Source organism: Nematolebias whitei, chromosome 17 (genome assembly GCF_014905685.2).
Source record: "Nematolebias whitei isolate Nwh7 chromosome 17, NemWhi1, whole genome shotgun sequence".
Classification (NCBI taxonomy): Eukaryota; Metazoa; Chordata; class Actinopteri; order Cyprinodontiformes; family Rivulidae; genus Nematolebias; species Nematolebias whitei.
Window position 1 is genome coordinate 30,287,524 of NC_056514.1, and position 18,296 is coordinate 30,305,819.

Below are 18,296 nucleotides of genomic sequence, written 5' to 3' on the forward strand. Positions count from 1 at the left end.
AGGGGACCAAGCCCCCGCGATAAGTGAAAAACCGAGCAGTAGCGATGCAGTAGTCCAAGTTCAAGTAAACTTTGTCATTACCATCTCTTGTGGTACAGGAGATGGAGCAAAATTATGTACACAAGTAGTAGTAGTAAATAGTAGTTTATTTTAGTATTTACTGTAGTAGTAGTAGTTGTAAGTAGTAGTTTATTTTAGTTTTTACTGTAGTAGTAGTTGTTGTAAGTAGCAGTTTATTTTAGTTTTTACTGTAGTAGTAGTAGTTGTAAGTAGTAGTTTATTTTAGTATTTACTGTAGTAGTAGTAGTTGTAAGTAGTAGTTTATTTTAGTTTTTACTGTAGTAGTAGTAGTTGTAAGTAGCAGTTTATTTTAGTTTTTACTGTAGTAGTAGTAGTTGTAAGTAGTAGTTTATTTTAGTTTTTACTGTAGTAGTAGTAGTTGTAAGTAGTAGTTTATTTTAGTTTTTACTGTAGTAGTAGTAGTTGTAAGTAGTAGTTTATTTTAGTTTTTACAATAGTAATAGTGGTGGTAAGTAGTAGTTTATTTTAGAATTTACTACAGAAATAGTAGTAAGTTGTAGTTTATTTTAGTATTTACTATATTAGCAGTAGTTTATTTTAGTATTTACTGTAGTAGTTTTTTTAGTTTTTACTATAGTAGTAGTAGTAGTAAGTAGTTTATTTTAGTATTTATTTTAGTAGTAGTAGTACGTAGTTTATTTTAGTATTTGCTATAGTAGCATAGCATTAGTAGTTTATTTTATTATTTCCAATAGTAGTAGTAGTAGTTTATTTTAGTATTTACTGTAGTAGTAGTAGTTTTTTTTAGTTTTTACTATAGTAGTAAGTAGTTTATTTTAGTATTTACTTTAGTAGTAGTAGCAAGTAGTTTATTTTAGTATTTGCTATAGTAGCAGTAGCATTAGTAGTTTATTTTATTATTTCCAATAGTAGTAGTAGTTTATTTTAGTTTTTACTATACTAGCAGTACCTTGCCCACATGCTTGCAGTACTCTAAACAACATTTCTAAACTCTTAACTCCATTTAAATTTAAACTGTAGAGAAAAGAAGCACAGCAGGACAGCAAAGGGTTAACCCTTCACGCAGCAGCATAGAGCAGAAATGTACTTCTTGATCAATAACAACTGAACATAGTAGTTCTAAAATAATTAAAAATAACTTAACACTTAAATATTTTGTGATAATGACGATTTTACGATGCAACATACTTTGAATTTTAAGTTGGAAGACAAAAGTCGATCGGTGCAGCTGGACGGTAAAGGGTTAACCCTTCACTAAGCTGCTGCAGCAGCAGAAATGTGGGCGTGGCAGAGAGCAGCAGGTGGCAGAGAGCGGAGATCATGACAGGCTGCAGAGAGAGCTTCTCCCTGCACCTGTGGGCTGCACACAGGTGCTAAATCATTTAAAATATTTTAAATAAACAATCCATGGCTCATCTGTCAATCAGCCAATTTTGCGTCATGTCGAATCTTACTTTGAAAATCTGAAGTAGCGAGGGACTACCGTATAAATGTTTAGAAACCAAAACAATGGTTGATAATTTACACGTAAGGTCTAACATTTTCTCACGGAGCTTAAAAAAAAAAAAAGTTTCATTTAGAAAAACAAGGCAAACGTCGTTTCCCCGCTACTTTTTTTTTCTCTTTAAGAAAATGACTACAAATTCATTAAAACACCCATTTTATCTTACGTCTGTAAATTATGCATAAAAAGCCTGTTCAAATTTATTTTCCTCATAAATGACAGGTGGAAACCAAAACAACATGATTTATAAGAGAAGGGCCCAAATTAAAATAAAAGCTTATGACAAAAGCTTTTAACATAAATAAAGTTATACCTCTGTGTAGTCATAAATTAAGCTAGAGCTAAATCTAAATCAATATTAGCACTGTTTGCCAAGCTGCTCGTTTCCTTGGCATCAACTACAGATTATTTGTCAAAGCCACAGGCTCCTGTGTGTATGTACTTTGGTGTAAGTGCAGCATTATGGAAACATTTAAAGGTTTATGTATAAACTGATAGCAAAGCCATAATTAAGAGGAATTAGGAACACAAGTTTATTGTTTGCGATGCCAAGAATAAAGTCTGTATAATTTGCATGTAGCCGTGAAGCTTAAAAAGTTAAAGGACAAAGCAAATTCAAGTGTTGCAACCCACTCAACTTTATCAAGCAGGTACTTTTTTTAAATTAATCTGTTTTTTTTGTGCATAAAAGTGCACAGTGGTTGAAAATGCTTTCAAGTAACGGGCAAAATAAAATCTTTTTTGGGTCGACTTGGTGACAACATTTCTATGGCATCACCTTATCTGTCAAATGCAAGCCTAATATTTACTCTTTCATGTCAGTTTAGTCTCCCACATCAGATTAAACAAACATCTCTGGCTATTTAAAAACTAAATGCATGTTCACCAGCTGCTCAAAAACAGTTTCTCCCTATTTTATACCACTGAAAAGCAAATACATGTTTTTAATAGTGTGACTGTTTGTGAAGCATTCACACTATTGTCATCCATTTTTCTTCCGTACGCATTTCCGCATCTTTCTCGTTCCACAATTTTTGTGCCATTTCAACATCCTAAATCAAAATGTTCAGCTCGTTCAGGTGAAAAGGGTGCTATGATTTTTGGTATTGGTTCAACTTCAGCTTTTTGAAATATTTAGCCTTTTCTGCCACTTTTTTCCTCATAGAATGAATTGAGCTCATTTTACATCTTTCAGATCTTCAGCTCTGTTTACAACCTTTTACTGCTCCTTTCACATTTTGTTCGGGTTCAGCTTCTTTCAGCTTCCTTGTGCAAATTTACACTTTTCAGCTAATTTCTGCCGTTTTTCTCGGCTGTTTTGTGCTCCTTTCTGATTCTTTCAGCTAACTGCAACATTTTTGTGCCTCTTCTAACTTCTTTCTGCTCCTTTCAGCTTATTTATGCAATTTTCAGCTTTTTCTCCTATTTCAGCTACTGTTCAGCTGTTTTTATGCCAATTCACGTTTTCAGCTAATTCCACTTTTTTTTTTTGCACTATATTCAACTTTTTTCAGCTTATTTCAGCAAAAATGTGCTCTCGCCACTTCCTTCTGATAATTTAAGCTTTCTTCAGCCTTTTTTAGCTACTTAACAGTTTTTTGTGCTAATTTCAGTTTTTATCAGATAATTTCCACTGTTGTGCTCATTTCTACTTCTTTCAGCATAATTGGACAAATCTGTGCTTTCTTATGCCAATTAAACTTGTTCTACCTTTTCAGCCAAGTAATTAGCATTTTTAGCTAATTTTAGCCATTTTCAGATCAATTCAGGGTTTTTTTTTTATGCTACTTTTAGCCTAATTAAGTTCTTTCTGCTAATTTCAGCTTGTTATGCTCCTTTCGGCTCATTTCTGGTACTTCAACCACTATTTAGCCGTTTTTGTGCTAAATTTAGCTTTGTCAGCTAATTCCACATTTTTTAGCTTATTTAAGCTGCTTCCACTTACTTCTGGTAGTTTAAGCTTCATACTGCCTTTTCAACTACTTTTTTTGTTTGCCAATTTCAGTAATTTTAGCAAATTTCCTAATTTTTGTGCTAATTTCTGTTTATTTAAACCTAATTCAGCAAATATGTGTTCTTTCTGTTTTATTATTTTAACTTTGGCTTGTTCTTACATTTCAGCATGTTTTTAGCTAATTTCAGTTGTTTTTAGCTAGTTCTTCAGCAATAAGCATTCACACTGCATTTTAGCAGGAAATGCAATTAGGGACGCACCGATAAATCTGCCCCGATGTCCTTAATGTTTGGGTGATCGGCAATCGGCCGATACATGAGAAACTGATTTTTACAGATTTTTTGTAGTTTTAACAACAATTGTCTGAACTTCATTTATATTTCAGAGCACTACCTCATGGCCAGTTCAAACAAGTTTGTATTGTTTCGAGGATATTGTTCAAAGGTATGTTCTTCAGTAAAATAAGATTGGAAAATTTAAGGTGCATTGTGACCTTGTAACGCCTGACAGTGTCGCTTATAAAACAAAATCAGTATCGGCAGGTCATGCTCTTTAGAGATCGGCTAGAAAACTGCAATTGTTGCACCTCTAAATGCAATCCTCTAGTTTAAAACGGATCAAGTTAAACATTAAAGGTAATGTAAAAAAACTGTCCGCATATTCTAGATAACTACCCAAAAACCCCCATTTGAACATTATCTTTCCAAATTAAATGACCTGGTTCAAGGCCTCCAAAACAAACCCACACATGCATCCTGTAAACACGCGATGACTCCAGGAGTGTATCCATGGCAGCCACAGAGCTCCTGGTGTTTCTGCTTCACTGAGTGGGCTGCCTGCCTGCCTGCCTGTCTGTCTGTCTGTCTGTCTGTCTGTCTGTCTGTCTGTCTGTCTGTCTTTCACCCTGTTTTTCCTTCTGTCTGGTAGGACCAGCGTGATTCACAGAGCAGGAAATCGAAACAGGAAGCAGGAGGTTACAGCCATGCTCCCCGATCAAACACCCTGCAGTCACGGGGCTGATGCATGTCTCTCTTTCTGCGACCCCCCTCATCTACCTCCCATAGCTAAACTGTGCAGTAGTTTAAAAGGGGAGATGAACGTCCTGACATCTATACATTATCACAGCTCTCTGTTGTGTTTACACCCAGGCTCCCTGATGCAGTTTCCTCCAGATGCAGAATGAGTTTCGATGCGTCCCTGTGATAAAGTAGCTGACTTTAAAGCACTCCTGGCATGCAGCATGCGCCGTGCTTCCACGCCAACGTAAATCTTTGTGGAACTGGAGGAGAGTGCAGCTTGACTGAAATAAATCAAGTAATGAATGAATTTGGTTTGCGACACACAAATACAAGCCAAGCAGTTGTGATTAGAAAACGAGGGCATTTGTTAGTCTGCAGTGTGACTGTGGAGAGAGGGCAGACGGAGAATTAATGGAATAATTAATTAAAAAAATAAATAAGAAAAGGTTTTCTAGTTTTCATCAACTAGGCCTGTCACGATAAATTTTGCTGGGTGATTGTCTCAAATTATTGCGATAAACAATTAAAATTGTTTGAAATTTGACAATTAGTAATTATTGTCAAATTTAAGAAGAAATGGTTAATTTGTGTGTAGTACCTTTTTGACCACAGAATGACAGTATAAGACTGAACCAAAGGATGGATAGTGAGGGAGTGAGCAGCCGAGCAGCGTGTGTCTAAGAAAAATGGGAGGGAGGCTCCTTGACATGACATGGGCTGTTTTTCGGTTCTCAAAATGGCGGACGCACGGTGTGGTTTGAGCATAGCATTTTTCACACAAAGCTTTTAATAAAAATAAATTAAAAATCAGTAAACAAGTTCTCAGCTTCTTTTTGCAGGAAAAAAAAAGCAACTTTACACACGAAGGCACAAGTTTCAACCGTGAATTTTGGAGCTTTGACAAGACGGAGGTCCCCCCCCCCCCCCAGGTCGGCCCGTTAGCTTAGCTCGTAGCTTAGCTTCTCAGCTTAGCTGCTTTTAACTGTCCAAAAACGCAATTTTGGACGGTTAAAACAGATTTTAATGAGGAATGGAGGGGGCAGTGTGGAGCACCGGAGTTGTGTTGTCATCCAGTGTCTTCAGTAGAAAGAGAGTCACGAAGAAACGATAAAGCCGATAGTGAGGTTTATAATTTTCATTTATCATACGATTGATTTATTGTTTATCGCGACAAGTAAAAAATGTTTAATTTTGTGCTGTTCACAGATCATGCAAGTCAAAATTTTAAAAATGTCTGACTATTGTAAATTCCAAAAGATTTTAAGTTCTTAACGGTTATCAAAAACGAAGCCCAAAAATAAAGATTGCAGTATTTTTTAGTGATTAACAACCTCTGCTGCCGTGTCTCTCATTGCAGTGCAAACATGAAACCGTGCATGACCAGAGATGGTCCCCAACAGCTCTCCTGTGTAAATCTGAGTAATGTTTGTTGAAATCAATCCCCAACTTCACCGAGCCCTTTCAGAAGAATTAAACTGTATATTTATGAGTCGTTGCTATAGATTTATGCTTTTACAAATCGATACTGCCAAGCCTGAGCGCAACAGGCAGAGGACAGGAGGCAGACAGCTCTGAGATGAGGCTCAACATGACGGCTGAGTTTTTCATTGATTTTTAAAAACAATGGAAAAAATGTTTAAGCATTTCTTGAAGGAACGCGTATCACCCACCGCCTTTCATGCCAGTTTAACACTAAGCTCATTTAATCTTGAGAAATTAGACATTTTGGTCAAAAGTTTGAAAATAACGCGAACCACAAACAAGTAATACAGTGATTTATTTGTTGTTAATCTGTAAAACTGGTTCAGTTTTAGGCATAGTTTTGGCAAGTACTTGAGTAAGATTGTCTCCTAAAGTTAATCAGTTGTGGTCGAGGTCCATCCAATGATTAATCTCTGAAATTTTCAATTACTATTTTTTTTAAGTGATTCACAATATATTTTGCTAACATAAGAGTTGTCTCCAAATTAATTAAAAAAAAATAAATAAATCAGTGTTGGCGCTTAAAATATGTGTCCCAGCTAATACATCAAATTTTATCTCATCTGTGAAACTGTTCAACTTATTTAACTCAATTTTAAGAAAGGACTGTTTAATTAGATTTCTAGATTTGATGTTTTTATGTAGATTTTATTAGCAGAAGTAAAGCATAACGCTAAACTTGTACTTTAAATCAAGTAAATTAAATACAAATGTGCTGATCCAAGAAAAGCAATGTTTTTATCAAGTGTCGAAAATAGACATTAAAAATATGTTAAAACAAAATCTAAATAAAACAGACCGATAGCATATTCAAGCAAAATATTTTAGAGTTTTAAAATGTTTAGCTTTTTAAATTATCCAGAATTTTTGGGGGGCATGTTTATTTCCAGATCCGATTGTTATAAAACCAGGAAAAAATAAGTTAGAATACTATACAAGCAGACGGACTTAGCATGTTAGCAAAGGTAGGCAACCGCCTGGGGCCCACCAACCAGTAAGGGCTCCCCCTGCTGGTTGCCCTAACATTGCCCCAGCATTATTAATGTAAGTTTGCAATAAAATAATTACAATTAAAACAAACAATGCATGATCAACTTCTGCTCCCCCCCTTTCCGCACAGTAATGATATGGACTAAAGGAGGAAGAGGATGAGGACAGATTGACGGTTGTTGCAGTTCAGCACATGGACAGACTGAGGAGGTTTACGAAGTATTTTCTACATAAATTCTGGATGAAACAACCCACATTGATCGCAAAGTGTAAATATCTTTAACAAAATGTATTACCGGTACTATGTTTTTTCCTTCGTTAAAATATAAAATACATAGCCTGTAACTTTACGTAGGAGCGATATATATATTTTTTTAATATATATATATATATATATATATACATTTTAAGTCCTTTAGCTCCTGTCTGTCTCCCTCTCCTCCCAAAAGTGATAGGATTAACGCCGGATAAATAATGATCAGTATTACCAATAAAATAAACTAGAAACAAAAACATCTATCTGGAAGGGATTATGATGAAGGATATACAAGAGCATAAAGCATGTCCTACAAATACTTATGATGGAATGGCTGATGTTCGATATTTAACTTTATCGCTAATATCGGACAATATCAATACCATGCCGATAATATCGTGCATCCCTAATTTTATCCGTAATTTACGTTATTCTATACCTTTTGCAGTTAACCTGTTATTCTCTCATGTGGTTCTCTTTTCAGTAAAACAAGACAGAAGACAACTTCTTTTATAGAAGTACTACAGGACACTCGTGGTAATTCATGATACTTAATGCTGTAAAATCAAAGCGCAGTATAATAAGTTCATCTCCAATATTAACAAATTAGATTTTTTTTTCAGATGAATTCTCCATCCACACATCACAGAATAGCAGTAAGAGTTATCTGTTGCCTATACTAACCACTCAACATGACATCGCTGCCAACTCTGTCCTCATTCCTCCCATCCCCTCATACAAACGGCTTTATACGACTTCTATTGAACAACTTTCATTTTTACATTTCATGATTGCAGCTACACTCGTTCACTTGACCGATATGTTCTGTAAATAACATTGCACATTGAAAATACATCAAGGCAAGGGACAAATGACAAGTTTTACAGCCAAAACAACTTTTTATTGCCGTTCTTTAACTTATACAAGCGTCTCTCTTGCCTGGATGCCTCGCTGTCCATCATCCTTCATCCAGTCCAGTTCCCAGTCCACACTTGCAATGGGCCAATGTTTGGATTTGCTTCCAAGTACCACCTCTCTCAAGCGCACTTACTTTTCCAACAATGATCTTACAACAGTGCCCCGTCGTTGGATTATGCAAATCGCACTAGTATTTCATCGTTTCCACTTATGTTTCATGTTTTTATGCTTTTATTCCTGATGATGTAATTATATCTCGTTTTTTTTTTTTACTTGATGCTATGATCTTTTTGTTAAGCACTTTTTTTAACAGTTACCGTTTTAAATGTGCTATATAAATACATTTGACTTGACACTAAAAGAATTGTGATAAAGTTTAAAAAATCTGCTACTTTTGTTAAATATATTTTTCCTAAAGTATATTGCCTACCTCACCGTGTCGTCATTTGTTTGTTAGTGGTGTTGAATGTTGATGTAAGATTTACTTTAGCACTTTTTTATACTAATAAAACTGAGTTTTTCCAAAATGATTTTAATGAGAAGTTGTGTCTTTTAAGTAGAAAAAAAAACAACTTATTTTGCACTACTGTCTGGTTCACAGTATTTTAGTATGAAAATTGTGGCATCGCTACAGAATCTTTCCCCTTCAGGGCTTACTGGTGAGGCAGACTTGGGGATGGGTCCCAAAATGGCCAAGTCTGCCACCGTCTACAAGCTTGTAAAACTTGAAGTACATTTTGTTTCCACTCACCTAAAGCTCTAGGTTCAGTCCTCATTAGTAAAATGTAAAAAAAGGTTATTGCATAGAGAAATGCAATCATGTTCAGAGTCATTAGAGAGAAGCAGACCAGCTTCAGGCCTTGTTCCACTTCCTGCAGCCAGTCCAGAACCCGACAGCTAATCTTAGATCATCATATTAACATGTCCAGTTCAGTTAGGAACTAATAAACCAACAAGATCCAGGAAGGGGAAAACGGACATCAAGCAACAGGTACGAACAATTTCTATTGTGGAGCGCAGTGTGTGCTGAAATCAAACCAGGAAGATTTTCAGAGCTTACGTCTTCTTTTAGATTTTTTTTTAGACTCATGTTAAATCAGAGCCTCAGGGGAAAGGGCAGATTTTTATTTTATTTTAATCTCCGAAAGAAAATCAGGGATGAAAGCAAACAGACTTTTCAGTCTGCTGCTTGTTGTATTTTGGTTTTAAACCTCAATACGTAAGCCCAAAAGCTTCACAGCAGAAAAGTAGCAACAGCACGTCTCCTTGTTTAGTGAACGATTGATGGTATATTGTATGAAGACTCAGAAAGCTCCTATGAACCAGGGTGAGCACAGCTAACCAAAAAGTTAGCTTCACCAACACATATTCTGCTAGCTAAGACGTTAGCTTTGCTAAACTGCTAAATAGGTTAAAAAAATTAAATGACTAAATTGCAGAAGCTAACGCTAAACAGCTAACCTCTGACTGTCACTCAGTCTGTAATACGTCTTCATCGCCTTCCAGTCAAGTGTTGCCAGATCTTGCGATAGAAACAAGCAACCAGCTCTATGAAAACAAGCCCAACTGGCAACCCACCACATTGTGTAAAACAGAGGCAGTTTTTAAATAGTATAATCATTTATTATGGCATTACACATAAACAGCAAAATTATGCTAAACACTTTAAATAACATTTTTAAGCTCTGATTAAAAATAAATACATTTTGCATATATAACATATGTAAATCGTATTTTTTCTACATATTTTTAAAAACTTAACATCCTGACATCTGCATGTGGGTGGAGCCCCCTAGTGGTCAGCCACAGTATGAGTGTTTGGGTGTGCGCCTGGTGCCTCGCCAACTTGGGCGAGAGCGATAAACAGGAAACGAGGGCGTGGAAGGGACAAGCTACCTACTACCACTCATCTTTTGCTTTATTGTGCAGAGATGGAAGACAGTCAACTAGTTCCACTCAAAAAGAAAGTCAAGCCCAGATAAGCAACTTCGTGTTCAAAAACGAGCCCAAAACAACGCAACTTGCGACTCACAAGATCTGCAAGCGACTTGAGAAAAAAACAAGCCCAAAGTCACTTATAATAAGCGGACTTGGCAACACTGCTTCCAGTTGAAGCTGCGTCGACCAATCACGTCTTCTCACGTAGTAATCCAATCCTAACGGACTCTTCAAGACACGCCCACAACAGACGGGAACTAGCGTGTGAATTTTGTTAGCGAACTTAAAGTTGGCAAAATCTAACTTTGTGGAAGTGAATTCCACTAACGGTTTCCAAAATTAGCGAAAACGCTAATCCTCTAAACCAAAATTTATTTTCGCTATTAGCTGTTAGCAAATTAGCTGAACCGCGTTCACCACTGCCTACATACAAACGGCACATGATGCAGTCAGATGTAACTCTTTGACATTTCTGTATGCTCTGGCATGAATCCGTTGTTAAAGCATTAGTAGCCATTTTGCTACATAATGAGGCTCAAAAGAATTGTGTAAACACCGAAAATATACAAACAGAAAAAATGTGGGTCATTACTGCCTGTGCTGTGCACCATAGGCTATAGGGTGATGATGTTTTTGCCTAAAACCACTGAACAGATTGAAATGCAACTCTTAACTCAACCACTGGACTGAACTCTACATAATTAACTTTTAAAGCAAATTGCATTCAAGATGGCTGCCACAGCTAAGCCATCTTAGCGAAGACACGGATTACTAAGTTTTACAAATATTTATATAAAATTTGGACTGTTAGTAGCTTAGACCTATCCCCAACTTACAATGCGAGCAATAATTGCTCATACAAGATGTGCTTTTAAAAACTTTACGAATAATCAACTGTTATCAAAATATCTCTGAACTACTGAATGGATTTTAATGAAACATTCAGAGTAATCATTCAGTGTCCTTCCACAACTAAACATTTTGAGTCAAACAAGATCAAGATGGCCACCACATCCAACTGACAAGAATGTATATAAACTAAAGTTTGCTGTGGTAGTAGCCGAGCATCACTTCCAGCACAAACTCGATGAGCAAAATCTCCCATTAGCTGCACAAAGATTAAACTGATCCTGGATGATTAAATTTATTCTCTCAGAAAGTAATGACTGGGTGTACGACAACTGTCGTTTTATTTAACCTTTATTCATACAGGTATTCTCATTGAGTCACGAGGACTCGTTTTCAAGAGGGACCCGTTTGGAAGCAGTTGGGCTGTTAAGGGTCTTGCTCAAGGGCCCAGAGTCGGGCAAATGAGGGTGGAGGCAGGTGTGGGTATTCCACCTTTTCCACCTAGGTCTGTCGCAGTAAACAATAAATCAATTAGTCAATTAAATGAAAAATAATCAACCTCATTTTCATTTATCGGCTTTATTGTTTCTTCGTGTCTCTCTCTTTCTACTGAAGACACTGGATGAAAAAAGGCTCGACTCCGACGCTCTTCACTGACCCCTCCGTTTCCCTTTAAAATCTGTTTTAATCGTCCAAAATCGCATTTTTGGATCGTGAAAAGCAGTTAAGCTGAGAAACTAAGCTGAAATTTTAAAAAAAACTCCGTCTTGTCAAAGCTCCAAAATTCACGATTGAAACCCATGCCTTCGTGTAAAAATTTGTTTTTCCTCTGCAAAAAGAAGCTGAGAACTTGTTTACTGATTTTTTTTATTTTATTTTTTTTATTAAAAGCTTTGTGTGACAAATGCTATGCTAAAGAGCTCAAACCACACCGAGCGTCAGCCATTTTGAGAAACGAAAAACAGAAAAGACAGCCCATGTCACGTCAAGGGGCCTTCCTCCCATTTTTCTTAAAGAAACACGCTGCTTGCTCCCTCAATATCCATCCTTTGGTTCAAACAGTCTTGTACTGCCATCTGGTGGTTTAAAAAGGTACTACATTCAAAACAAATTAACTCAACATTTTTTACATTTGACAATTACTATCCGTCAACTTTCAAACAATATTGTTTATCTCAATAATTTCTGAGCCAATTAATCGCCCAGGAAAATTTGTTATCGTGACAGGCCTATTTCCACCCACATTTTGATGTCGATCCAGGGAGTCGAACTCGTGACCTGGAGATCACAGGCCCACCTTCTTTAACCTCTGCACCCCCACTCCCCCTGTTAGTCCAAGTAACGATAGCAGCCATAGTTAATGGAGGGTAGCAGAGGATATGCATTAGGAATGCTAATATTTCACCTTTTCTCTTAACAAGGCAGTCAGTTACCGTATTTTTCTGACTCTAAGGCACAATATCAATGATCGGGTCTGTTTTCATACATAAGGCGCATTAAGCAAAACAAAACGGTCAAATAAGTCAAACGTTATTCAGCTCATTTACAACAACAACACTGTTCAGTTGTAACATAAAATTGGTTTGAGGTCAGTAAGCACAACCGGAATTAATACATAAAGTGCACCGGATTATAAGGTTCACCGTCTATTTTTGAGAAAAATCAAAGGATCTTAAGTGCAACTAATAGTCCGAAAAATACGGTAACTCAATATTGGGGAAAAAAAATTGAATTATTTAGTGTTTGAATTTCACAGATGAGGGAATTAAACACAGGTTCAGCTCAAAGCTACATTTTACAAATGTCGCTTGTTTCTACAGCTAGGTTCGATTTAAGAATAAAAGCTCCTGCAAATCTTTTTTTTGTTTGTTTGTTTTTAATTACCCGCAAACATTGTATTTCTTTTTTTGAAAAGATCATTTCTTTGAAACAGGGAGAAAGAAAAAAAACAACTTCATTGGCTCGAAAACAATTAACACCCACAAAGGTAAAGAATTTTTGGTTTAACAGAACACCCCGGTTTAATTGCAACAGCTCCTCGCCTCAACACAACTCAATAAAAGCCTGACCTGATAGATTTATCCACTGCTGCACTTTTTCCTGTGATAATGAATAAAGTAGGCTGTGCTGGAGGAAGTGATAGCCGTTAAGTAGGCCTAATTGGCATCACGCTGTTATCCGTTAGCACTTTAATGACCAAGTTTAAAAACGTAAGCTGAAAAAATAATAATCCACTCATCGGCTGCAACAGTTGGCTGTTAATGCCACTGAAAATGTTCAAAGATTAACGATTTGAGAGCCGTGACCCTGTCCAATTATTCTTTAAAAGGATGAGATTTTATCCTAAGGTCACGCACAGGAAGATGCTTTCAGAGGGGCAGTGAAGCGTTCCATTTTTGACATTTATAGTTATAATAATTAGGCGTACACTCGTTTTAATGTTGCATCTTTACGCTTCCTGAGCCGACTGCAAATCGAGTCGGTTAAACCATCTCCCATTGGACTGTTTCTTAAATAAATGAACAAAATGTGTTTTTAACGGCAGCAGGCACATGAAAGAAGTACATGTAGTCCTTACGGGCACTCCAGCAGCACGGCTGCTTTGATTAGTAGTCTGCGCCTCCAAATTTAGGTCTCACAATCTCTCCTAAATCAAGTCCTCCTGACACCAGAGGTCATCGATCAACCCTGCGAGTCTATTCTCAGGATCCATTACAAATCATTTCTCAAAAGAGGAGCACATTAAACTTGAATTTTACATGTGGCGACTGACAATTTCCCAAGAAAAATGTATCATTTAAAAAGATATTAATACAAATCAGATTAATAATGAAAAAAAACAACAAAAAAAACGTCTCAGAGCAGGAAAATTGTCGTGAACGATTGTATGGATTATATGGAAAACTTATATAACTTGTGCCATAAAAATGTGTTCAAACAAATAATAAATAGGCCTGTCACGATAAATTTTGCTGGGTGATTAATCGTCTCAGAAAATATTGTGATAAACGATAATATTGTTTGAAATTTGAAAATAATTAGTAATTGTCAAATTTAAGAAATACTGGTTAATTTGTTTTGAGTGTAGTACCTTTTTTGACCACCTGATGGCAGTATAAGAATGTTTGAACCGAAGGACGGATAGTGAAGGCGCGAGCAGCGTGTCTAAAAAAAATGGGAGGGAGGCCCCTTGACGTGACATGCACCGTCTCGTTCCTTTTTTCGGTTCACAAAATGGCGGACGCTCGGTGTGGTTTGAGGTCATTAGCATAACATTTGTCACACAAAGCTTTTCATTAAAAAAATAAAAAGCAGTAAATAAGTTGTCTGCTTTTTTTTTTTTTTTTTTTCAGAAAAAAAAAAAACTTTTTAAACAAAGGCACGAGTTTCAACCGTGAATTTTGGAGCTTCGACAAGACGGAGGTTTTTCCCCCCCGAGGTCGGCCTGTTAGCTTAGCTCGTAGCTTAGATGCTTCCAACAATCCAAAAATGTGATTTTGGACGGTTAAAACTGATTTTAAAGAGAAAGGGAGGGGAAAGTGAAGAGCACCGGAGTTGAGCCTCGTCATTCAGTGACTCCGGTAGAGACGCGAAGAAACGATAAAGCCGATAAACAAAAATGAGGTTGATCATTTTCATTCATCGTGCGATGAATTGATTTGTTGTTTATCGCGGCAGGCCTAGTAATAAATAACATGAATACATAAAGAAGCAAAGTCAAGTTAAAAGCGGCACCAGTGCTACAGCTTCTTTCAGCATCGCCAAACACATCTTCTCTGACGAAAAGCAGCAGGCGAAGACAGAAATGTTCAACATTCGTGTTAATCACAGACTTGTTGAATCCCAGATGGTGCACAGACAGCCGAGCTGCAGCGTGCCGCTCATATTATACAATGCAAGTAGCTAACTCTTGCCCAGCTAATTACACCGCCAATTAAATGAACATTATGGGGAATAGATTACAACTCATTATGAGAAGACGCGACAAGATAGCCTTGAATAATGTCAAAGGGAAGGAAGAGATTATGTTAAATGTTGCTTTCATATGCCTCTTCTGAAGTTACGTGATTTTTTTAATGCGCGTTCAAACACCTGTTTTCAGACAAACTGAAAAAAACTTATAGCTCATAGCCTTTTTAAACAAGTATATGCATTTTTTTCCAACCCTGCAACACTCTGTGCACACATCTGAGCACGTGACAGAGAGAACAGAAAAATGTTGCCCCTCAACAATTTTACCGGATTCATGACCGCTGCAATTTGATCACGATTCGTCATGATTGCAATATTTCAGACAGCACTTAAAAGCACCATGAGCTCAACACTTCATCTGAATCCACCCATTACAGCAGCCGTGCTACTAATACATCAGTCATTACAACAGGGTGCACATAAAAGACTGGCACTGAATCACCTTTTCTTTAGAAACCTTTATGTAAAAATTAAAGGAAAAAATAAAGATTTTTAACATGCAAAAACAACAAACTTGTACAAAAGCAAACCATATATCATACAAGTTCTTTTCAACAAAGAAGAATTTGTGCAGGACCTGACTTAACCTTAAACTTCTACCTGGATTATCGAGCACGGATCAGAACATATAACCGAGTGTCGACAGTATTATTATTATTTTTAAATTAAAAATTAACTTAAAACAGAAGCCCAATACGTGGTTATACAATCTTAATGATGAACTCAAATCTCCTTGTCACTGTATTGTCATATACAAAAACAGCGCCTTTTATATCGATGTGTTATTTTGATGGAACGGCTGAAGACCGATATTTAACTTTATCGCTAATATCGGCAGATACCGATACCATGCCGATAATATCGTGCATCCCTTAAAAATAAATAATTTTAAATGCCTATCATTCTTTGAACGAATACGTCTTTCAAGCCAAAGCTTTAAACTAACGTGTTGACAACAGGTTATAGCTGTTTTAGTCATATTCAAATACATGATCCGCTGACCCTCAGAGTTTATGTTGAGGATGACTCTCAGCTCCACACCAGATATTAGCTAAACATATGTAAAACTGAATATTTGGCTTTCCATCGTCAGCTTTTGCTGCCACTTTGTTTCAGGTTGTAGGTGTACATCCAGCCTTTGGGAAAGTTTCATTAAACTCTGCGGAGGTATATCGTCTAGAGTTGTCTCAAAGGGTTAAAAGTTTTCAACTAAGATCTTACGGCACTCCGAGTGTTAGACAGAAACTGATGAGCAGCACACAATAAGGCCCAAAGTTCTTAAGTTAAAGTTTACCAACTTATAAAAAGATACGGAAAAGTCTCATTATGTCATCTAACGATAAACATATTTATTATTAAAGCCATCAAACACCAAATATACAAAACATTTACAAGATGCAAGTTGAAGGTTTTAGTAAAAGAACCGGCACATGTTGCACAGCAGAAACTTCAATGCCTCACTAAGAGCTAAAGTAACTATGGATGCACGATATTGGATTTTTGGCCGATATCCGATACGTCAATATGTTAAAACTTATTTGGCCGATATCCGATACAGATTTTTTTTATACATTTTCCTTTGTCGTAACAGATTTGTCTTATTTAGACTTATTTGCTACAACAATGATGTAACAGCTGGTGACATATATTCAGTAACAGCCATACGATATGCATAGCACTTTAACTTATATTAAATGAGAAGTGTTAAATATTTACTAGCATTAGTCGCCTGCGATGCTGTCTCACTTGTGGAGGCTTGTTCCAGGTTCCTATAGCTGCAGTGTGGGATCCTCTGCATGAAGGACAGACTTTTTGATTTCAAAGTTTTTGTTTATCCATTGTGCCGTTAGACTAATCATGCTAACGGGGCTAACATGACGTCCAAATGTCTGTGGTAAAACTCCAAGTGCTATCTGCTATTAGCTTCTCAGTGACGTCGGAAATGACGGCTTGTAACTCGGGTAAGGCTACGTTGGAAAAATATCTCGACTGGGGACGATGTAGCGAAGCTCAATGTAGTCCAAAAATCTTCGGAATCCAATATTAATGGGGGGAAAAAAAAAAAAAACCTTCCACACCGCCATCATCATGTTGTGCTGGTGCTGCCGGCATCCTTGTCACAGGGTTGTCATACAAAAACAGCGTCTTTTAAATCGGTGAGTTATTTTGATGGAATGGCCGATGTCCGATATTTAACTTTAACGCCAATATCGGCCGATACCGATAAAATCATGCATCCCTCAAAAGTAACTCAAATGGCTGCTAGTACATTTGGAAACATTTGGACTGCTTTTCCACAACAAATAAAATATAGCATTTATGGAAATATTAAACACATCATGATAAATATGTTTGAAATACCCAAAATATTGGCGATGAAAATGTTTTTGCATTGTCTCAATTTAGCCTCCAGATCAGAAGACTTGCCACTTTTTTTTTTTTTTTTTAACAGTGCCATGTGCCATTTACACCAAATGCAATTTCTGTCTTCCTCCCAGTCCCATAATAGCAGTGATTTATCAGAACCCCACAAATAATGAGTTCATTGATTACCATTGCACTGGGGACACGGAGGCTCAGAGATGGAGTCAGACACAGGAGCATAACAGAACAGGACATGGTGGGCAGTGAACGCCTCACAGAGGAAATAATCTGAATTCCCAGTAAAGGAGGAAAGAGATTATCAACTCTTTTCTATGAACAATGCACAAAATGCTTGATGTTTGGTTCTGGTAATGACAGACTGGGAAGAAGGAGGTGTTCCTCCACACAACCTGCCACATCTCACAGGCCAGACAACTGCATAACACAGCGAGAGAGATTTACTCTTTTAATGAAATCCTTTGCTTGCCAGTTGCTTAGCAACTAAAACACTTATTCATATGGCACATACTGTAAGCACCTGACACTGCATTTCTGACGCTTCGGAGGAAGACTGATGCTTGGATAAGGAATAGAGGGTGAGAAAAGCGCCAGGACGGAGGGGTGAAATGATTGCCAGAAGTGCAAAAGGCCGAAAACGGGGAGGAAGATGGGAAGTGAAAAGATGACCCATCCGTGGCCGACTCCCACAGAGTAACAACAGGTTGGTGGAGCCGAGCAGCTTCACTTGGCAAAACGCAGAGCAGTAAACAGAAAGACTGCTCTTTTTTTAAACGCACCGTTCAGCAGTAAAAAATAAACACATTTCTCATCCATCACTACAGATGTGGAACAGCCACAAAAACTTCAAACAGAACATTTGACCATAAATGTGCCAAAGGTTTGCTGCTTTTCTTTCTTTGCATAAACACTTGAAGCATTAGTAGCCATTTTTAGTTGTGTGAATGTTTATGAAGCATTCACACTATTGTGATCCATTTCTTAATGTTT

General features: G+C 37.0%; 1 protein-coding gene across 1 annotated transcript in view; it reads right to left on the reverse strand.

Moving 5' to 3' along the window:
- The window catches only part of LOC119424021 (calcium-activated potassium channel subunit alpha-1), a 123,948-nt gene that overhangs the window by 101,219 nt on the left and 4,433 nt on the right, over window positions 1-18,296 (reverse strand). The gene's annotated exons all lie outside the window — the stretch shown is intronic.